This window comes from Triticum urartu, chromosome 2 (genome assembly GCF_003073215.2).
Source record: "Triticum urartu cultivar G1812 chromosome 2, Tu2.1, whole genome shotgun sequence".
Lineage (NCBI taxonomy): Eukaryota > Viridiplantae > Streptophyta > Magnoliopsida > Poales > Poaceae > Triticum > Triticum urartu.
Genome location: NC_053023.1, coordinates 605,953,934 through 605,977,642, shown reverse-complemented (window position 1 = coordinate 605,977,642; position 23,709 = coordinate 605,953,934).

Genomic DNA, 23,709 nt, shown 5'->3' with positions numbered 1-23,709 from the left:
GTGGCCACATCATCTAGGGCATAGCGAGCTAACTTACTAAACTCATCCACGTACTACCCCACAATATGATTTCCCTGTTGTATTTTGCGGAACTCACGCTTCTTCATGCTCATAGCTCCGGTTGAGACATGGGCTGTGTGGAAAGCTTGCTGAAACTGATCCCATGTGACATTGGATCTGGGAAAAGTGGTTGTGTAATTCTCTCACCATGAGGCTGCGGGTCCAGCCAATTGATGTGCGGCAAAGCGCACCTTCTCAGCATCTGTGCAACCCGCGATGGTCAGCTCCCTTTCAATCCTGCGGAGCCAGTCATGAGCAACAATTGGCTCGGTGCTACTGGAAAACACCGACAGATTCAACCTCAGAAAACGGGCTAAGTTGTCAACTGGAGGTGGTGGCAGTGGGTTGTTGTGGTTGTTGTTGTTGTTGTTGGTTGTTGTTGTTGTTGTTGCCTTGGTTCTGGACTAATAGCTACATCAAGGCATTCTGTTGTTGGATCAACTGAGTGAGCTCCGGTGAGAAGACAAATCCGGGGTCACGTCTCGGAGGCATCTGATAGGTTTAGAGGGGTGAGAAATAGAATAGAGTGAGGTCTAAAGGGAAATCACTACCCATAGGCTCATGAGACAAAAACATTCATTATCACACCACTCAATTCAAACAAGGGCATACAATCGATCTAATCTACCGTTACGAAAATACTCGGAGTACTACTATATACATGGGGGAACACTACTGCAGGATGCTGCTAATGTGACACTACAATCAGAGACCGTCAGAAATGTGTAAAACGTTTGCGATGACGGATGCATCAAACACGGTTCTGGTTTTAGTTGCATGTGCGATGAAGGGCATATGGTTCAGTTCAATCAACTGTTTGCGATGAGGAGGAACAAAAGAAACGGGCAGCCAGATGAAGACGTGTGCGATACACAACATACGGTTCACTCGGATGAACTGTTTGTGATTAGGCAACAGAAAAGAAACGGTCAGCCAGATTAAGGTGTGTGTGATTGAGGGCATACGCTTCAGAAGGATTAACTGTTTGTGATTAGGTAACAGAACAGAAACAGGTCAACCAGATCAAAGTGTTTGCGATTGATGGCATACACTTCACATGGATGAACTGTTTGCGATTAGCCACAACAAACTGAAACAGTTAGATAGATCAACGTGTGTGTGCTAGACGGGCACACACATTCTAATTAAAAGAACCATGCGTGATAGTGCTGACATTGGCTATTGCGGTGCACCCTATGGTGCAAACGCCACGTAAGCGGCTGAGAAGGCGTACGTGCCCACGTTACGCCTTCCGGGAATAGTGCCACACTTATAACCGTTAGTACATTTTGAGTATGCATCCTGTCACAATTTTTTTAGAAGAACAGGGAGGCCGCATCCCGTCACATTCCAAATTGCAAACCTGTTCACACTGATCAAAATCTAAATGGTTTCCCACTGAGGAGCGTATTACTACGCGGTTATAAATACTACTGGTCCAAGATGACTGTATATTCCTCCTCAACTCCTCATCCACAAAAAGTCAAAAACAAACAAGTCATTCATCATCGTTCCCTTGCAGCCGCCATGGCCAGCGTGAGTTCTGGGTCGAGAGATTGCCACCAGGGAGAGGCGAGCCTGGAAGCGGGAGCACGAGAGATGTCCCGCCTCACCGCGAAAGCAGCCAACATGTCCCGCCGCACGACCATAGCAGCAGAGAGGTCCTGCCGCGCTGCCGAAGCAGCACGGAGGACCCGCCACGCCATCGAAGTAGCAGACTGGTTTAGCCGCGCTGTGGAAGCAGAAGAGATGTCCTGCCGCGCTGTGAATGCGGCAGAGATGTCCTCCCGCACCGCATCGGCCTAGGAAAATGCCTCGCGGGCAGGCGAGGACTCTTACAGGCGCATGCGTGCCCTCGTCCTTAGGCGGATGGATCAGATCTCTAGGTGGGCGAGGTTGCAGGATGTCCTGCAAGCCTCGTTTGAACAGTCTACTGACGTCATCCGATCCTTGGAAGTGTGGAGCAGCAGGAGCAGACCACTGCCTTGTTGAAGAGGACCGGCGTTATCGTCGACAAACTTATGGACGAGAATACCATGTTGCGCATCGAGCGCAGAAGGCTGGTGGAGGAATCTGTGGATGCTCTCAACCAGCATCTTGAGGACAAGAAAGAGCTCGTCGCCGCCTGCAGCGGAGACTAGTTGTCTGCCTTCTTCTTTTGCCCTGGTGTATATCGGGCGTTGCCGCATGTGGCTTTTTTAAATTATGTTCCTAAATATGTAAGACAATTATTATCCAATGTCATCGTCCTTATATTCATCATGCTTGCTATAAGTCGCAGTCGATGCTATATAGGTCCGTCGGATCTTACATCAAGATCCGTGCAAAACTTTATTTTTAGATTTTCATTTTTCCCTCTTAAATCTCAGTCCAGTGAGACATATCGCCACGCCGTAGAATAGGTGCTCGGGCGCCATTAATGGAGATGTTGGGAGGGAGGTGCGCGGCGGGTAGCAGTCAAAAGGGCTCTCCTCCCGATGAGCATGCGCAGGGGTCTGATCGCACGCTTCCCTTACTCAAAGAGCTACCCTGCACGACACCTCCTACCAATAAAATAAGGGGATGCGTGGCTGCACGTAATTGGTAAGTCGAACGCCCACAGTTTCAATAATACTTGTGTTTCCGATTTGTAATGTGACATCACTTGTTCCAAAATGACTTTGTTGATTGTTAATGTGTGCGCCTTCGCAAATCGGACAGAAAAATTACCACAGCATGTTGGTGCCATGTCATGATACCATGCCAAGTTTCATGATTTTCAGGCGTGTTTTGGAATTACTGGGATTAAAAAACCAAGTTTCTCAATCTTTCTGGCCGAGCCACGACGCCCAAATGTTTGAATTTCACTCCCATCTCTTGCATGGGACCTGGAAATTCACCCAAGGACACACATGTGATTTTTCAAACAACTTTGGTGCACTGGAGCATGTGCTTGTAGTTCAAATTTAAATTATGCACATTAAATGCCCAAAAACTCAATTAATGTATAAAAATGGCCAAACGAACCTGAAATAATTCCAAAATTTAGCACGGTACTTCTATTTGGTCTAATCTGGCTGTGTAAAAAACTTAAGGCGGGAGAAGGCAGTGTACGTATGTCGGTTCGCACATGAAGGTGACACGTTCCCTCTCGGAACCACGAGCCTTCTAGGGGGAAGGTCCGGTTTGCAAGAAGCCTACACCAAAGCTTGTCCCAATTCGGCCAAAAAATTATGGCATCATGTTGGTGCCATGTCATGACACCATGCCAAGTTTCATGATTTTCAGGCGTGTTTTGAAATTACAGGAATTAAAAAAACCAAGTTTCTCAATCTTTCCGGCTGAGCTACGATGCTCAGATGTTTGAATTTCACTCTCATCTCTTGCATGGGACCTAGAAATTCACCCAAGGACACACATGTGTGTAACATCCCAAATTTTCAATTTGGAATGTTATACATAGGTCATCATATGCATATCATATTTTATTTGCATTTTGGTTTTGATCCTAGAAATTCTAAGCAACTCAAGGACCCACAGAGAGAGTTGGGATTTCATTCATTTTCATATTTGAATTCTTCTCAAATATTGAAAAGAGGATCATTTTGGTTTTAATTATTTTTCTCTCCAAAATATTTTGTATATAAAAATAAAAGAGAGGATATAATATGACTTCTCCAAAATAAAGAAATATTGAAGAAAAAAAATTTAAAATCAAATAAATATTTATTGGGATTTTTATTGCTATTTTATTCAAATTAGAAAAATATACATTTTTCAAAAATTGCATTTTAGGCCAGAAAAATGTTCACTTCGTTCTAAATATTTTATTTAGACGGTGAAAATTGTTTTTGGCATTTTTAGTTTTTTTATTTATTTAGCAGTTTTCCTTTTCGGTGAAATTAATTTTATAAAAAAAAGTTCCCGGACCGAAGGCCCAGCCGGCCCGCTGAGCCGCCTCCTTCCTCGCCTTGCCCCGCCGTGCCCTCGCCGGGCTCCCGAGGGAGTCCGAGCTCGCCACGTCGCGCCGCCGACCCCCTCCCCCAGTTGGACCGCCCCCCCCCCCAGGCCATTTTAGTCGCCGCCCCCCCGACCCCTCTGCCCTCGTCCCGCCCCGCCGCCGCAATCACCAACACCGCAGCCGGCACCCCGCGCCGCCACCTTGTCTCGCAGCGCCCGCTGCGCCGCCTCGCCGCAGCCGCGGAGCCCCGCCGGAGCTGCCTCCCGTCCGCTGCCATTGACCCCGCCGACCCGCCGGTTTTCTTCGGTAAACCGGTAAAAACTGCAAAGCCGCCGCCGTGTTTTTATAAACCCTCGATCGTTTTTTTCTAGATCGGTTCGGTTTTCTTCTGTTGAGGTTACTTCGCGAACGTCCATTCGTATGTTTGTTTTAACGAACGATTTCGTTTGTTTGCCTCTGTTAGCGGACGTTTGCGCCGTAGTCTTTTGCTTTTATTTTATTTTCAGCCAGGGACCTATCCACGATTATTTTTATCGCAGATTAGCCCCTGATCTTCAAACCCTCGCAACTTTTTAACCGTTTGTCCAAATCCAGTGAAACCAACGCCAAAATCTTCGTCTCAAGACCCTCTTTATGGTTAATCAACTCGAACATGGTTTTGACAATTTAAAAATTGGTTTCAAGCAGATTTGTATTCGAAGTTCTTTTGACCATAGTTTTAGTTCCGTAGCTCTGATTCGATTGATTCTTTTTGCAAATCAAAGCTTTTCAGTTGGACTTTCAGATTTGGATCTTCTTATTTGAGTTTTACCCTTGCATCTATGCTTGAGTGCTTATGTATGTTATTGTTTGTTTGTGATAGAATTCTCGGAGTGCGAAGCGTGCTACTACGAGTCTCTAGGTTTTGCAGATCGTCAGCAAGGCAAGTAACACATTGATCATACTCTTTTCATACCCAGTTTTTTGGGCATTAGTTACAATCCTCAAACACTTCATGATTAGGATGTGTTTAACTTGTGGGTATTGGGAAGTAGATGATGGGGTAGAACCTATTGCCCTTTTATTATCAAACCCTTGGGAGTTACTTCTACGTTATGCTTATACTGCTATGCTATGTTCGTTGACGTGGTTTGGTTTGAGTGATCCATGACAGATGTGAGATTATTAATTAACGGTTAATTTAAGGTGGCTACTTAAATACACATCTGGGTGGATTGGTTGCGGGCACCTGGGGATATACCAGTGTTGTCTTTTGGTTCGCCACCCAGGCTCAAAGGGATCATAAGATTATTCATGCTAGAAACTTCCATGTACAGCCACAAGCTATTATGGGCTCTAGCATAGTTGAGTATGTTGCATGACCTCTTTCAGTGGTGGGCTAGCAGATGTAGGGGAAAGTAGGTGTAACTGTCCACCCAGAGTAAAGAGTTATTGTTTCTGAAAGACTGTGTCTCGATCATTCGTTTCTCAAACACCATGTAGTGCGAGAAAACCAACGGAGGAGATTGAGTCTTGTGGGGGAAAAGTTCACAAACCTCTGCAGAGTCTACAAACTAATCATGGTTAGCCGTGTCCCCGGTTATGGACAACATGAGTATCTGGTTCTTGGATTATCATGTTGATCTCGTCACTCTAAACTAATTTGTTGGGTTAATAATTACTTTTTAATTGGGATTGAGATGGGGGTACCATTCTCAATGTTTATCAACTACCATGATAGTTAAATAAAGTATATTACTTTGATGTAGGGAAAAATTGGCTTTTCGCAAAAACATTATAACCATAGAGCCTCCACCAGCCATATATGCATGTAGTGATAGCATTTATTCTGTTCATTGCTCTACTGTGTTATATTGCCAGCATATTCCATGTGCTGACCCGTTTCGGGCTGCAACATATCATGTTGCAGACTTTTCAAACGAAGAGTAAGGCGCGCTAGGTCGTTGTCGTGCTCTCAGCTATGCCGTTGGAGTTGATGGACTCACTTTATCTTCCAAGCCTTCCGCTGTTATCTTATTTAGATGGCCTTAAGCCATATTATTGTAATAAGTTCTCTTTTGAGACATTCCGTGTAATAAGTATGTGATTTTACTCTGTTATAAATCCTTCAAGTACTGTGTGTGTCAGCATTACCGATCCAGGGATGACACTTAAAGCACAGAGATTTTACCGTTTGAGGTCGGATCGCCACAATGTGATTTTTCAAACAACTTTGGTGCACTGGAGCCTGTGCTTGTAGTACAAATTTGAATTATGCAAATTAAATCAGAAACTCAATTAATGTATAAAAAAGGTGAAACGAGCCCGGAATAATTCCAAAATTTAGCACGGTACTTCTATTTGGTCTAATCTGGCTGTGTAAAAGAATTAAGGCAGGAGAAGGCACTGTACGTATGTCGTTTCGCACACGGAGGTGACACGTTCCCTCTTGGAACCAGGAGCCTTCTTGAGGGAAGCTCCAGTTTGCAAGAAGCTTACACCAAAGCTTGTCCCAATTCGGTGAAAAAAATTACCACAGCATGTTGGTGCCATGTCATGACACCATGCCAAGTTTCATGATTTTCAGGCATGTTTTGGAATTACATGAATTAAAAAACCAAGTTTCGCAATCTTTCTGGCCAAGCCACGATGCCCAGATGTTTGAATTTCACTCCCATCTCTTGCATGGGACCTACAAATTCACTCAAGGACACACATGTGATTTTTCAAACAACTTTGGTGCACTAGAGCCTGTGCTTGCATTTCAAATTTGAATTATGGACAATAAATGCCCAAAAACTCAATTAATGTATAAAAAGGCAAAACGAGACCGGAATAATTCCAAAATTTAGCACGGTACTTCTATTTGGTCTAATATGGCTATGTAAAACAATTAAGGCGGGAGAAGGCAGTGTACGTATGTCGTTTCGCACATGGAGGTGACACGTTCCCTCTCGGAACCACGAGCCTTCTTGAGGGAAGCTCCGGTTTGCAGGAATCCTACACCAAAGCTTGTCCCAATTCAGCCAAAAAAATTACCGCAACATGTTGGTGCCATGTCATGAGACCATGCCAAGTTTCATGATTTTCAGGCGTGTTTTGGAATTACTGGAATTAAAAGTCCAAGTTTCTCAATCTTTCCGGCCGAGCCATGACGCTCAGATGTTTGAATTTCACTCCCATCTCTTGCATGGGAACTAGAAATTCACCAAGGACACACATGTGATTTTTCGAACAACTTTGGTGCACTTGAGCCTCTACTTGTAGTTCAAATTTGAATTACGGACATTAAATGCCCCAAAACTCAATTAATGTATAAAAAGGCGAAACGAGCCCGGAATAATTCCAAAATTTAGCATGGTACTTCTATTTGGTCTAATCTGGCTGTGTAAAAAAATTAAGGCGGGAGAAGGCAGTGTACGTATGTCGTTTCGCACACGGAGGTAACACGTTCCCTCTCGGAACAACGAGCCTTCTTGAGGGAAGCTCCGGTTTGCAAAAGCCTACACCAAAGCTTGTCCCAATTCAGCCAAAAAAATTACCACAACATGTTGGTGCCATGTCATGACACCATGCCAAGTTTCATGATTTTCAGGCATGTTTTGGAATTACAGGAATTAAAAAACCAAGTTTCTCAATCTTTCGGCCGAGCCACGACGCCCAAATGTTTGAATTCCAGTCCCATCTCTTGCATGGGACCTAGAAATTCACCCAAGGACACACATGTGATTTTTCAAACAACTTTGGTGCACTGGAGCCTGTGCTTGTAGTTCAAATTTGAATTATGCATATTAAATGCCTAGAAACTCAATTAATGTATAAATAGGCCAAACGAACACGGAATAATTCCAAAATTTAGCACGGTACTTCTCTTGGAACCACGAGCCTTTTGAGGGAAGCTCCGGTTTGCAAGAAACCTACACCAAAGCTTGTCCCAATTCGGCCAAAAAAATTACTGCAACATGTTGGTGACATGTCATGACACCATGCCAAGTTTCATGATTTTCAGCCGCGTTTTGGATTTATAGGAATTAAAAAACCAAGTTTCTCAATAATTTCGGCCTAGCCACGACACCTAGATGTTTGAATTTTATTCCCATTTCTTGCATGGGACCTATAAATTCACCCAAAAGACACACATGTGATTTTTCAGCAAACTTTGGTGCATTGGAGCATGTGCTTGTAGTTCAAATTTGAATTATGCACACTAAATGCCCAGAAACTCAATTAATGCATAAAAATGCCAAACAAACCCGAAACAATTCCAAATTTAAACACGACACTCATGTACTAGTTGCATGTTCATTGTACGTAAATGTTCTAGCAATTCAAACACCATCCTTTCCCTCCATAACACCATTTTGACTTTCAAAACATAATGAAAAAAATCAGGTATACCACAAACGGTTTACTAGAAAGAATCGTGTGGGATGCGATATAAAATATCTTGGCGCATCGTCTTGTCTGGCTTAGGCAGGAAGCTTCGTCGTCTACAGTCCACCGTCCCCACTTGAACCACACTTGCGCGCTAGTTTCTCGTGGCACTGAGCGAAATTTTTTTGCCACCGCAAAAATATCTATCTCCCCGCCCCCTCCCTCCTACCAAAAGCTACATTTCCACTGTTCCTCCTTGCTTTCCAAGTTCAAACCTTCACTGCTGCTTACGGGCTGCTCAGCCTCCTCGCCGACAACCCTTCTTCTTGCAGCGCCACCTCCTCGCCGGCTACCCTTCTTCTTGCAGCGCCGCCTCCTCGCCGGCAACCCTTCTTCTTGCTGTGCCGCCTCCTTGCCAGCGACCCTTCTTCTTGCCGCGCGGCCTCCTGGCCGTCGACCCTTCTTCTCGCTGCGCGGCCTTGTCGATATGGTTAGGTAATCCACACCCCACCCACACCATCCTCCTCCTTTCCCGCCCCACATGCCTCGGCTGACGGAGCGACACCTTCCACCAAAATCACTGCCCTCTCCTCCAATTAAGCGCCAGCCACAGCCATTTTACACGCAGTATAACGTGGAGCTGAGTAGCATGCGGCCGCACGCGTGAACGAGGTCGCTATGGCTGACATGTGTGTCGACCACCAGATCTTGGAGGAGCACCTCATCTTAGAGGCCACCGTTGACACCACCGCGCAGTTGTGTACTTTAAAATACAGTTCGTGATGTTTTCTCGAGGCCACCGCCAGTGCCTTCTAGTGATTTGTCCTCTGTAATGTTAATATGCAATCTGATGTTCAATTAACAGTTTGGTCCTCCGAAATGTAATGTTCAGTTAACACTTTGGTCCAACAATTGCTACATTCCGTAGTACTATTCTCAAGCATTCTTTGTTTTGTTAACTGTCTTATCTTCTCATACATGTTTCTTCTGTGCAATGTCGTGCGCAGTTAACTATTTTGCTTCATTTGGTCTGCTGTCCATTTATCTGTTTGGTTCAGTTCTGCAATTTGATTTTCATTTGTTGTGGGTACAATTTTGTATTGTTATCCATGTGACACCAATCGAATTTCGTTGTACTCAATACATATTCTACTGATAGTATGGCAACTCTCAGTTAACCTAATCAAGATCTTCCTTATGTGTGTTGGGGGGAAACAATGGGAGACACTGTGGTTTACCATCGAGGTTTGTTCAAGCAGGGTCCTTTGGCTAATAGCACATTATTGTGCAGTTGCAGGAATCATTCTAATATTTAGGTTTCTTACAATTTGGTCTTGCACATGTAGGTCCAGCTGTTAGAGGCTTAGACCCACTGTTCGACCCATTTTGCATCTGGGAAAATGAGATGTCCATGAATATCAGTCAAGTCAAGAAACTCAGAAAGATTGTTAGGATGAAGAAGCTTGTGACGAATAATAGCAAGATCTTTGTTTGCACAATGAAGAATACATCAGTCAACTATAGGATGGTACCAACTCTTTTACCTTGTTTTTACCCCTTGAGCCATTTCAAAATTTACAACAGTGATTTATGCATAGCTTTGTTTTAAGTACTTTTCATAGGAGTTCACCGATGATTACCTCTCAAACCACTTGCATGGTCAAGAGGCGAGGAAGGTATTCATTCAACACCCACGGTACAATATTGAAGTCTTCTTGAAGAGGACGAAGGTTGGGCGGGCAATTATCCATAGCCACTGGCCTAAAGTTGCAAGGACATTCAACATCACTGAAGGCTCAATATTTGCCTTCCGCTTCTGCAGTTTCCCAGATGAGATTCATCTGTCTATTTACCATGTATGATGCTACTTTCCAAAGGTTTTTGATGCTGCGTGTGAAACTTGGTGCTGTTGTGTAATGGCGTAACCGAGTGCTGGAGCTATCTGATGTAATTAGATTATGAAATCTTGGTTGCTTTTATATGGATATGAAATATCTGGCGTGTTTTATAAGAAATATCAGTTTGATTAGTACATGCATTATCAATAATAGGCTAATTACCCTGCTTATTGGGGTTTTCTATTGCAAACGGTTACTCAGACAACACCGTGGGCGATGAACTCAAACAACCCACATGGTTTCTAGAAAGTAGGCGTGTTCGATCAACTAACAATTACACACGGCTTCCGGCAGCGAACTGTTTGCGTTAGGCCACCTTGCACAAACGTTTCCACACAAAGAACTGTGTGGGATGTACATACCTACGGAAATGATTTTTTGGGATTCACCATGTGGGATGTACATACCTACGGAAATGGTTTTTGGGATTCACCGTGTGGGATGTACATATCTACGGAAATGATTTCTGGGATTCACCGTGTGGGATGTACATACCTACGGAAATGATTTCTGGGATTCACCGTGTGGGATGTACATACCTACGGAAATGATTTTTGGGATTCACCGCGTGGGATGTACATACCTACGGAAATGATTGGGTTTCCATGTCTCACCCGATCGCACACAACCCTAGCCTGGGTCCCACGAGGGCCTATCCCCGACGATTTCTGGGTCATGTGGGAAGGACCCCCCTATCGCCCACACTCACTTGGCGACGGTTCCAAATGCCGCCGCGGAAAGGGGTTTTAAACCGTTTGTTTAGGACATCGATGTACCAGTGGAATACTACTGATAATATGGTGGTCGACTAGAAATTTTGATCAGAGTAAGACTCCATGATATCTGCTCCAGCTTTGTCTTCATAATCATCATCACTGTCGGGGTCGGAGTCGGTGTCGTCGATGATGATGTAATCCTTGGGGTGGTTGTCCTCTCCAAGTGCGGGATCTCCCATGAATATTCCTAGCTTCTTCGTCAGGTCTTCATTCTTCTGCAGTAGTACTGCAATTTCCTCTTCATATCCATCGCGTGTAGACTTGAGTTCCTCTTCTAGCTCTGTCGGAGTAAGTGACCACGGGTAGCCTAGCCGGCTCGCCCTGGCCTTTCTGAAAAAATTATGAGCCGATCCGGCTCTCAAGAATCCAAGACACGGGGCCGCCTTCCCCTGGCCGGCTGTCTCCCAGGCCGGCTATCGAAAGGCGGCCCGACTTCAGCCCTCATGAAGAAAGCCGCGGGAGGGCCGGCTCCGAGGAGCCGGCTGCGAGAAGGCCGACTCCAAGGAGCCGGCTCCCATAAAGAGGTCGAGATCGTACCCTCGAAGTCTCCACCCACATAACGGCAATGTGACGGGGCGTGGCTACAGTAAGGTTGGCCACCCCCGAATCCCGGAGCACGCCTGGCACAGTGCGTCGTATGGGTGGCCATGACCCGTCCGGCGCAGCACTGTTTCCACGTTGACCCTGATGTCATCCACGACGGGCTGCCAGTACAGCCCACGAGCGGTGGGCCCCTTCGGGCAGAGAGACACTCGAATGCGGCCAGACCTCCCCCAGTCGGCCCAAGATAGAGCCGGCTCCCCACAGCCGGCTTGACAACTCCCTCGAAGAAGACGCCCCATTAAGGAGACAAGACGCGGAGGGGCTACAGTGATCGCCCGCCGGACGGCAGCACTGTAGCCACGCTTACCTCGGCGAAGCCCTCGTCACCAAGATTGAGCAACAGTAACCAGCCACCGACAAGGCCCTGGACAGTGGGGCCTGCCTGTCGACCCAGGAGCCGGCAGCCGGTGGGACCCACCAGTCGGCGGGCCCCAGCAGTCGGCGCGGAAGCCGGCGAGCATAGACACAGACGGCTGGGCCCCACGCCCACCCGGATTACCATTGTACCCCCGGGGGGTAGGCCTATTTAAACCCCCCGGGACACCCATGCAAAGGGTTGATCCCTGCTAGATTTAGACACCACGTAGGGAGGAGAAGAGAGCAAGCAGAGCCCTTCTTCCTCCTCTTGCCAAACAGCTCAAGGAGCATCGTGTAGCTACTTGTTCTTCGAGTGATCATACGGAGACCCCGCAGAGCAGCAGTAGGGGTGTTATCTCCATGGAGAGCCCCGAGGCTGGGTAAGATTCGCCGGCGTGCATGTCTTCGCCTCATCCCGTTTCCAGGCACCGGCGATGTTTTACTGGCTCCCACAATGATAAGCCACCCGTCGGCATATGTCGCACCTACCACCCGACATTTGGCGCCCACCGTGGGGCAAGGTGCAACATCGTCCGGAGACCTGTTCTGGACGGGAACCCACTTCCTCCCCCGCGAGCGTAGCCAGCCCGGCACACCCGATGGCGCTTGCCACGACGCGCTGCAAGGCGTCACCAACGCCTGCGCATCGAGCAGCCTCGCTGATCTCCTCGACAAGACCGTCATCTCCGACGAGCTCGCCTCCGACGCGGGCACTGACCACCTCGTCAACCTCCTTGGCCGGCTCCATGTCTCCGGCGAGCCTGCTGTGGACTTGGAGATGGTTGGCTCCACCGATCCAATGCCTGTCGACTCCGACACGGCCTCATTCGACACCTTCCCCACCAACGTCACGATCTACAACGACCCGCTTCCCCGAGCCGATGGCTGCGACGCTGTCACCACCGAGGTGATGGTAATCGGCCACGACGGCGCTGCCGACGAGAGCGCCCACGACGCCCCACACGCGGTGGTCCACGACTTGTCCATCCCCCTCCCGGCTGACGCCGACGCTGAAGAACTGGAGGCTCGCCACCTCGCCCTCCTCGCGGAGGGCCGTAAGTTGGTTTCCATGAGACGCCTTGCTGAGGCCCACCGACACGAGGCCGATCGCGCCGCCTTTGGCACGCCGCCCCCAGGCGGGCCTAGCCGGGCCAGCGTTGTCAGACAGCGCGGCGCTGTCGTTGCCGACACGTTAGGAGTCGACCGCCCAGTCTACGCTACTCCACTCGAAAAACTGCGCGCCGCCCAAGTGGCCGTAGACGAGCTAGAGGCCAAAGAACTCCCCCACATGACCCGACGCATCCAGCAGCTGATCGATGCAGCCGCGCAGCGGCACGAAGCCGACGCCCACGCGGAAAGCCCTCCCCCACGCCGAGATCATGGCGCGACGTCCCGGACGCAGACTGCGGGTAGAGACCGCGCGCGGCGTGAGAAAGAGCCGGCTGCCAGCCGAAGCCAAACCCGGATCTCCATCAAGCGAGACGCAGAAGGCCACCCTCGGGCCGTGGAGTGGCGGGGCAACCCGCCTCCGCCCCGGCCCCCTGGAGAGAGATATCCCACCCCCCCGCCTGTTGCGCATCCGACTCTCAGCGGCCGGCTAGGTCGCCGCGAAGGAGTCGGCGAGAACGACGCCCGCCATCGGATAGACCGACTGGCACGATCCCTGGCGCTAGAAGAAGAAGACGATGTTGGTCCGCCTTGTTTCGGCCCCCGCATCCGCGACGAGCCCTTCCCCAAAGGGTTCTCGCTCCCAAGAGACACGCCCAAGTACAACGGCTCCGTGAAGCCGGAAGATTGGTTGATCGACTACTCCACGGCGGTTAGCATAGCCAGCGGCAACAGGCGCGTTGCCGTGAAGTACGTGCCCCTCATGCTGCAGGGCACGGCGCGAACCTGGCTCAATAGCCTCAAACCACACAGCATCAACAGCTGGCTAGATTTCACAGAAGCTTTCGTCCGCAACTTCACCAGCACCTACAAGCGGGCTCCCAAGCCTAGACAGCTCTCCTTGTGCGTACAAGGCCCCGCCGAGTCCACTCGCGACTACCTCACGCGTTGGGCCGAGCTCCGCAACTCTTGCGAAGGGGTGCACGAGGTGCAAGCCATAGAATACTTCACTGCCGGGTGCCGAGAAGGCACCCTCCTCAAGCACAAGCTTCTCTGCGACGAGCCGACTACCCTCGACGAGCTTCTGGACGTAGCGGACAAGTACGCCACCGCCGACTCCTCTATGAAGACCGAGCTCCGGGTAGACACGTCCGGGAAAGTACTCAACCCGGCGCCCAAGACGCCGGCTGGGGATTCCGGCCGACGCCCACACTCGAACGACCACAAGCGCAAGGGCCCACGCCGCCTCCCGTCAGCCGGCAGGTGGCCACAGTCGAAGACGTGCCGGCCGAAGGGCGGCCCGCACCCAAGAAACCCAAGGGCGGCAGGCCGGCTTGGCAGCCGGCCTTTTCCTACGAGCAAACTCTCGACGCCCCGTGGAAGTTCCACAGCGGCGCGAAGCCGTCCAACCACACAACCCGGAAGTGCCATTGGCTCACCCGAATCTCTAAAGGCGAAGGGCTCGCACCGCCTCCGCCTGCCGGTCCGCCACCTCCGGCTCCGCAGCCGCCGGCCGCTCGGCCCGCAGTCGGAGCCGTGCACGACGAGTTCCCTGACGAGCATGCCGCCTATATCATCTTTACAAGTCAGCCCGAAGACTGGCGCAGCAAACACCGAGAGCACCAAGAAATCAACATGGTTGCTGCCAACCCCGCCGAGCACATGCACTGGTCAGAAAAACCTATCAGCTGGAGCTGGACCGACCACCCAGAGGTGATGCCGTCTCCCGGCTCTTATGCATTGGTTTTGGATGCCACCCTTGCAACGGACAGATGCGCTGCCCGATTCTCCCGCGTGCTGATAGATGGCGGGAGCAGCATCAACATCCTGTACCGTGTAACCATGGAGAAGCTGAATGTCAAGACGAAGCAACTCATGCCTACTCGGACTGTGTTCCATGGCATCGTACCCGGCCTGTCCTGCGCCCCCATTGGCAAGATCAAGATTGATGTACTCTTTGGGGACAAGGAGCATTTCCGCCGGGAAGCGATCTGGTTTGAAGTAGTGGACCTGGAGAGCCCTTACCATGCATTGCTTGGCCGACCTGCCTTGGCCAAGTTCATGGCAGTTACCCACTATCCATACCTCAAGATGAAGATACCAAGCACCAAAGACGTCATCACCGTAGCCAGCGATTACAAGAAGTCCTCCGAGTGCACAGCAGCCAGCAGCCGGCTGCCCAAGTCCCTTGTGATTGCCGAAGAGAAGAAGATGTTGGACCGGGTCGTGGCCATGGCCGGCAAGCAGTCGGCCCTGTCCCCTGATCCCAAGGAGTATGATGCCCAAGGATCTTTCCAGCCGGCCAAGGAGACGAAGAAGATACCTCTTGACCCCGAGCACCCAGAGAGGTTTGCCGTCATCGGGGCAAACCTGAACAACAAATAGGAAGGCGAGCTCGCCGACTTCCTCCGTGAGAATCGGGACATCTTTGCATGGTCCCCCAAGGACATGCCGGGTGTTCCGAAGGAATTCGCCGAGCACAAATTACACGTCCGAGAAGACGCCAAACCAGTCAAACAACCCCTCCGCCGACTGTCGAAGGAGAAACGCAGGATTGAGGGAGAGGAGATAGCCCGGCTTCTGGCAGCCGGCTTCATTATGGAAGTTTTCTTTCCAGAGTGGCTCGCCAACCCGGTCCTCGTGCTAAAGAAGAACATCAAGTGGCGCATGTGTATAGACTACACAAGCCTCAACAAGGCCTGCCCCAAAGATCCCTTTGCCTTGCCAAGGATTGACCAAGTGATAGATTCCACGGCCGGATGCGAGCTGTTGAGTTTCTTGGATGCTTACTCAGGATACCACCAGATAAAGTTAGATCCGGCTGACCACCTGAAGACCGCCTTCATCACGCCATTTGGAGCCTTCTGCTACCTGACTATGACATTCGGCTTGAGAAATGCCGGTGCCACTTTTCAGCGTTACATGCAGAAGTGCCTCCTCAAGCAGCTCGGCAGAAATGCTCACGTCTACGTAGACGACATTGTGGTGAAGACGGAGAAGCGCGGCACCTTGCTGGAAGACCTCAAAGAAACATTTGAGAACCTACGCCGTTTCCAAATCAAGCTCAACCCCGAGAAATGCGTGTTCGGAGTGCCAGCCGGCCAGCACCTAGGCTTCCTGGTCTCCGAAGGCGGCATCGAATGCAACCCGGTGAAGATCAAGGCCATTGAGAGAATGGCGATTCCCACCAAGCTTCGAGACATCCGGAAGTTCACCGGGTGCTTGGCCTCCCTAAACCGCTTCATCAGCCAGCTCGGAGAGAAAGCTCTCCCCCTCTACCGCCTCATGAAGAAGACCACTCACTTCAAGTGGAATGACCAAGCCGACCAAGCTTTCCACGAGCTGAAGAAGATGTTGGCCACACCGCTAGTCCTGGCAGCACCGACTGAGAAAGAGCCCATGCTCCTCTACATTGCCGCAACCAGCCGGGTGGTCAGCACCGTCATCGTAGTCCAACGCCCAGAAGAGGGCCGAGCCCAGCCGGTCCAGAGCCCGGTGTACTATTTGAGCGAGGTACTGTCCACCTCGAAGCAGAACTACCCGCACTACCAAAAGATGTGTTATGGCGTGTACTTCGCCGCCAAGAAGCTGAAGCCCTACTTCCAAGAGCATCCCATCACGGTCGTATGCACCGCCCCGCTGGCCGAGATCATAGGCAGCCAGGATGCATCCGGCCGGGTGGCGAAATGGGCCATCGAGCTGGCCCCTTACGTGATCTTCTACCAGCCTCGCACCGCCATCAAATCCCAAGCATTAGCCGACTTCCTCGTCGACTGGGCCGAGACCTAGTACCTGCCGCCGGCTCCCGACTCCACTCATTGGCGCATGCACTTCGATGGGTCCAAGATGCGCACCGGCTTGGGAGCCGGCATCGTCCTCACCTCTCCCAAAGGCGACAAGCTCAGATACACGTTGCAAATCCACTTTGCCGCCTCCAACAATGTAGCCGAGTACGAGGCGCTCATACACGGGCTCCGGCTTGCCAAAGAGCTCGACATTCGCCGGATCCTATGTTATGGCGACTCGGACTTGGTGGTCCAGCAATCATCCGGCGACTGGGACGCCAAGGACGCAAATATGGCAAGCTACCGCTTCCTCGTTCAGCAGATCAGTGGGTATTTTGAAGGATGTGAGCCGACAACGAGCCAGCTGATGCTCTGGCTCGAATAGGCTCCACCCGGCAAGCAATACCAACCGGCGTCTCTCTACAACGCCTCCTCAAGCCATCTATCAAGCCGTCTCCAGAGTCCGATTCCATCTTCGTGCCGCCTGACCCCGACGCGGCTGGGTCTGGCTCGAAGAGTCAAGCAGGTGACCCGGGGACTTCGATAGTCGGCCCAGGGACGTCAGCAGGCGGCTCGGGGACTTTCGTAGTTACGCCCGACCCGGCGACTGCCTCACCCGGCTCGGGGACTGCGATAGTCGGCCCGGAGACTACACCAACACAACAGGCGGCGGCCGACTCCAGCATTTCACAGCCCAGCCCGCCCGCCCTGGTCATAGTAGCCATTTTGGCAATAGAAGAAGTCGCAGCTCCGTCATGGGCCCAATCCATCCTCAACTTCCTAATAAACCAAGATCTGCCGGCTGACGAAGTAGAGGCAAGACAAATCCAACGCCGAGCCGGAGCATACACAATCGTCAACAGAGAACTCGTCAAGCGCAGTGTCACTGGAGTCCTCCAGCGATGCGTTGAGCAAGAGAAGGGCATTGCAATTCTTAGAGACATCCACCAAGGAGAATGCGGCCACCATGCGGCCTCAAGATCACTCGTTGCCAAAGCCTTCCGCCATGGTTTCTTTTGGCCGACTGCTTTGGATGACGCCAAGGAGTTAGTTAAACATTGCAAAGGGTGCCAACTCTTCAGCTCCAAGCAACACATGCCGGCTTTAGCACTCAAGACCATTCCCCTCACTTGGCCCTTCGCCGTTTGGGGACTGGACATGGTGGGCCCATTCAAGACGGCGCGCGGCGGCATGACACATCTGCTTGTCACCGTGGACAAATTCACCAAATGGATTGAAGCAAAGACGATCAAGAAGCTGAATGGGCCGACTGCCGTCACATTTATCGCAGATATAAGAACTCGACGGCGTGCCACACAGCATCATCACCGACAATGGCACGAATTTCGCCAAGGGAGCCTTGGCACGTTTCTGCGCAACGCAAGGCATCCGCCTGGACCTAGCGTCCGTCGCCCACCCGCAGTCAAACGGCCAGGTCGAGCGAGCCAACGGCCTCATCCTTTCCGGCATCAAGCCCCGACTGATCGTACCATTGGAGCGTTCAGCCGGCTGTCGGCTCGATGAGCTGCCGGCTGTCCTCTGGAGTCTGTGCACTACACCAAACAAGTCAACCGGCTTCACCCCTTTCTTCCTCGTGTATGGTGCTGAGGCGGTCATCCCAACTGACATCGAGTTCGACTCGCCTCGGGTAACCATGTACACGGAAGCGGAGGCCAAGGAAGCACGAGAAGATGACGTCGACCTGCTGGAAGAAGGCCGGCTGTTAGCCCTCAGCCGGTCCGCCATCTATCAGCAGGGCCTGCGCCGCTACCACAGCCGGAAGGTCAAGCCAAGATCCTTCCAAGAGGGCGATCTTGTGCTCCGGCTGATCCAGCGAACAGCCGGCCAGAACAAGCTCTCGGCACCTTGGGAGGGCCCCTTCGTCATCAGCAGAGCCTTAGGCAATGACTCCTACTACCTGATCGACGCGCAGAAGCCGAAGGCACGAAAGAGAGATGACTCCGGCAAGGAGTCGGAACGACCATGGAATGCCAACCTCCTCTGAAGGTTTTACAGCTGAAATGCAGTATGTATCACGCTAACTTTTGTACTAAGTACGAGACAATAGGCCCCCCGAGGAGAGCTCGAGGACTGCCATCTTTTATCTATGAATGAAGAGTATCATGCTTATGACCTTGTCATTACATTTACTTGTTTCGTCCGGCACCGGGTTCGACTAGTCGGCCCGGGGACTGGACGACTGGAGTTATATTACAAGTCCTACCCGCGGTCAGACAAGTAGTGTGCCGGCACCCAAGCCTTCTCTTGCCAAAAGTCGCAGTTTGAAGAACCGGCTGTCCGGCTGGCAAGAGTTAAAGGCAGGAAAGGACGCCAACACGAAAAACGGCTAGGGACTAACGGACTAATATAACAAAAGCCGGTTTCTCTCCCACCACCGACCGACTACCAGAGTAGCCGGCCGGCCGGCTTCCATTCACTTCACTTCAATCCAGGAAAGCTCGAGTACTTGCCTCCCCAAAAGGGGAAGGCGGCAAAGGAAACAGCCTAAGGATAAAAAGCATACGTGAATGGAAACCTAACATGCACAAGTTAATATTTACATAAAAAACCTTCAAAAGGCCGGCATTCAACATAGTTTGGATACACCCCTAGTGGGCGGAACTGCGGAAGCTTAACAAAATTGTTCAGAAGGCAACAAGCAGGAAAAAAACAAGGACGGCAGATTAAGCCGGCGGAGCGACTGACGAGCCGGGCAGGTCGGCGGAGATGGCAGTGCCGGCTGGAGGAGTGGCCGGCTGGCGAACCTCGGCATGATCACCGCCTCCCGCAGAAGGCGTGCTTGCGCGCGCCTCATTGCTGGAGGCATGGTCAGGCTGAGGCTGGCTGGCTGTTCCACCGGCCGGCTCAACGTCTTCGTTTTCCTCTCCTTCGTCGTATTCGCCTTCGTCGCTGGAGGCGATCTCTTCTGCCGAGTCTTCACCCGACGCCGAGTCCAGCCCAAACCACTCCTCCGGCTGGGCAATGCCGTCATCATTAATCTCGGGAGCGAAGACGCTGATGTCAGTACACTCGGCGATTGTCGATGCGCGCTGAGCGATAGCCGGCCGCACCTCCGCTAGTTCTTCGTCGGCCTCCAGCCGCCAGGTGCGCAGCTGGTCCAGGTTCATCCCCGGATACCAAGCTCGGACGAAATCCAGCGCCAGTCCAGCTCCAAGCTGGGCCGCCGACGCCTTCCAGGCCTCGAAGCGGCCAACCGCAACCTCCAGCCAGTCGGCAGTCCGACTCGGGGTGCGGGGAATCGTCTCGCTTGGCCAGAGGGCGGCCAACACCTGCGCTCCGGCGCGCTGGAGGCGGCGGAGCATACGATGAGCCGGCTGCAGCCGCGCTTGGACCGCCAAGAGTTGCTCTTCAAGCGACCGACTCACGTCCGGCGCGACTTCAGCCCCCGCCTGCCGGCGCACTTCGCGATGGGCCTCGATGGTTTGGGCGGCGAAGACGGAGTAGCCAGGAAAGTAGTCTGCACAGAGAATAAAAAGCAGCTCAAGCCAGAACACAAGTCAGGCGGCAAGGGGCAGGCAAGGAGCGAGGAAAGCGGCTTACCGTCGATCAAATCCTCAATACGGCCGAAGCCTTCATTCAGCGCTTGCCTGGTCTCAGCCCAGCCCACCGCTTCAGTCTCGAACTCGGCCTTCAGGGCGGCTTCGTTATCCTGCGCCTTCTTCAGAGCCGCCTTGTGGCTCTCCTCCTGGTCAGCCAGCTTCTTGGCCAGGCGGTCACGCTCCAGGACCAAGGCGTCGTACTCGGTTTCCTTGGCGCGAAGGGCGGCCTGCGCCTCGCTGAGCTGCCCCCTCAAGTCGGCATTGGCTTCTGAGAGCATGAAAGACAAAAGAAAAACCAGTAAGGTGAAGTCGTCAGGAAAGATCCGACCCGACTGCTCAGCAGTCGGCCCGAATCTCGGGGACTACACCCAGTGGGTGCGCTGACACGCCCCCACAGGAGATGAACGAAACCAAGTACGTACTCCGGCTGCTGATCAGGTCTTCGGTTTTCCGACCCAGCTCCTGAGCCTGGGAGTTGAAGGCGGCAGCACGGAGGTTATGATACTCCTAGAAGATTAGACAGGAGGCAAGAATAAGATAGTCGTCAAGGAAGATCCAACCCGACTGCTCTGCAGTCGGCCCGAATCTCAGGGACAACACCCAGTGGGTGCGCTGACGCGCCCCCACGGAAGAAATCAAGAGAACAAAACAACCAAAGATAGAAGACTCACCCAGATGACGGCCCATGTCGCAAGGAACTCCTGGGTGTATTGCTGCAGTGAGGCGGCTTGGGCCTGAAGCCGGTTCCGAACCTCTTGGGCCGCCGCATTCAGCTCGCCCGTCGCACCGCTGGGAGTCCACTCGGACGAGCCGGTGCTGGCCGCCTCCAAGGCCTCCGCTGTCTGGCTGGCACCCGTAGCTCGGCGCGGCTCCGGCGCAACGGTGCCTCCCCCTGCGCGCCGGCGCATTGCTGGCTGCACCTCGAGGCCGGCTCCCGCTTCCGGCTCACCCCCGGCCGGCTATTCTGGCGCCGCAGCCGACTGGCCGCCTTGACATGCTCCGGTTGGCGCTGCCGGCGGCGCCCCCTCCATGAAGATCACGGAGTCCTCCCTCCGCTCCATCACCGGCGGTTCTTGGTCGACCTCCTCCAGCGGAGGCACAGGAATGTTGGGGGCCACGGCGCGGAGGGGAATGGCTAGCAGCGGAGGCTGGTTGTGCGAAGCCTCCGCCTCCGTCTCCACAGCTGCCGCCTCCGCCCGGGCCTTGGCTGCTGCATCGGCCCGCTCCTTCGTCGCCTGGGCGGCCCTTCGCTCCGCCGCCTCCCCCCCCGCACCTCTCGTGTGTTCCGCTCTGTGGCCTCCCTGAGGTCGGCGCGGGGATCCACACGGCGGGAGCCCGAAGACCCTCCAGTCGGCCCGACTACGGAGCCGCCCGGACCCCGCTCAAGGGAAAGCGGCGCCCTGTCTGGCGAGCAAAGAAAGGTTTAGAAGAGTTTTCAATCGAAAAGAACAACAAAAAAATATGTATCCAAGCATTCGACGACTTACCCTGAGATCGCCTGCGGCTGCTTCACCGCCTTGCGGAAGCGGGCCGCCTTCGCGGCCGCCTCATCTCGCTTGGTCGCCGCTGTGGAAGCATTGGACTTCTTCGGCCCGGCGCTTCTGGGCGCCGCCGCCAGCAACTGACGTGGCAGACGAGCTCGCGCCTTGATGATGGGACGCCGGCTGGCGGCGCAGGGCGACTTCGACCTTGGCATCATCCGGCCAGTCCTCGAAGCCGGCCGTGAGCCCCGCGCCTCCGGCCTCGTCGTTTTCCCCCACGATGGCGTCTTCCATGGCGGCCGCTCCCAAGTCCGGGTCGTCGGTGTCGTCCACCGTGCGGTCAGGGACGAGCCGGCGCTCTATCCCTTTGGCTCCGGTCGTCGGCGGAAGGAGAGGGTTCTACTAGGGGCGAACCGACTGATCAGAGGCCGGCTATCATGAGGCCGGATACCAAAGGAAGAAAAGAAGAAAGAACTTACAGCAGATGGAGGGTTGGCGCGGGAATACGGCTCCTTGCCGTATCGCCAATCCTCGGCGAGCTTGCAGTTGGAGATATAGTTCACCATGTAGGAGACCTCCGCATGAGGCATCTCCCTGGTGCTCAGCCGGCTTGGGTCGAAGCGGCCGCTCATCTGACAAACCATGTGAGGCCGGCTTTAGAGGGGAAGAACCCGGCGCTCCACGAAGGCGGCCACCAAGTCGGCTCCGGTCAGGCCCTCCAACTGGATCACCACCCGAAGCCGGGAGACGGCTGCGTTCCCGGCCTCAGAGATCGACCTGGCCCGGTAGCTCCACGAAGGTCGCCTCCCAGCCGGCGGGCCGGCTTCATAAGCCGGCAGGTTGACGTAGTCGCCTTGCTGCGCGACATTCTTCACGTAAAAGTATGACTTCTGCCAGAGCTTCACCGATTGGATCAGCGGGATGGGCGGGAACGGGTTGTTCTCGCTCGCCCGCCTCATGGCAATGAAGGCTCCGCAAGGGGCGGGCACGCCCGCGACGACGGTGCCGAGCTTGCTTTGGAAGAATTCCGCCCAGAGCTCGAGCGTGGGGAGGACCCCAAGGAAGCCTTCGCACAGCATGACAAAGGCCGACAGCAGCATCACCGCATTGGGCGTGAGGTGATGCGGCTGGAGGTTGTAGAATTCGAGGAAGGCTCGAAGGAACCCGCTTGCCGGAAGGCCGAAGCCGCGCAGGCAGTGCGAGCGGAAGATCACCTGCTCGCCCTCCTCCGGTGCCAGCGAAATCTCCTTCTTCGGCGCTAGACGAACCCGAACGAAGTCCTCGCCAGGCAGGCGCCGCGTCTGGCGGAGGAACGCGACATGGTCCTCATGGACGTTGGAGCCATCCCACGAGCTTGACAATGCCATGGGGCAGCGCGGCGAGAAGCAAGACGATGCGGCGGCGGAACGGCGCGGCAAAGAGTTACTACGGCGGCGGGAAGGAGAAGAAGGAAGACGAGAGGGGGCGGAGTGAGGGAGAGCGTGCGAGCCTCTGCCGCTCCCCCTCCTCCCCCTACTTATAGACTGCGCGGCGGAGCCGAGGGGGCGTGGCGTGGGGGAACGTGGGGATCAACTGTGCCCACTCCCCCACGTCCCGCGATTATTACGCCCTAATGGCAGAATAAAATCGCTGCGGGAAGGCGAGCGGTCCGCATGGGCCGCAGAAGATCCACGCTCGGGCCGAGGCCTAGTAGTGGCGGGCCCGGGCCTGCGGCGGCGTCCCGTCGCGCGCGTGCACTGGCAGGGTTTCCTTGCCACGTGGCTCGCGGGATGGCCTGCGGGCAGCTCGC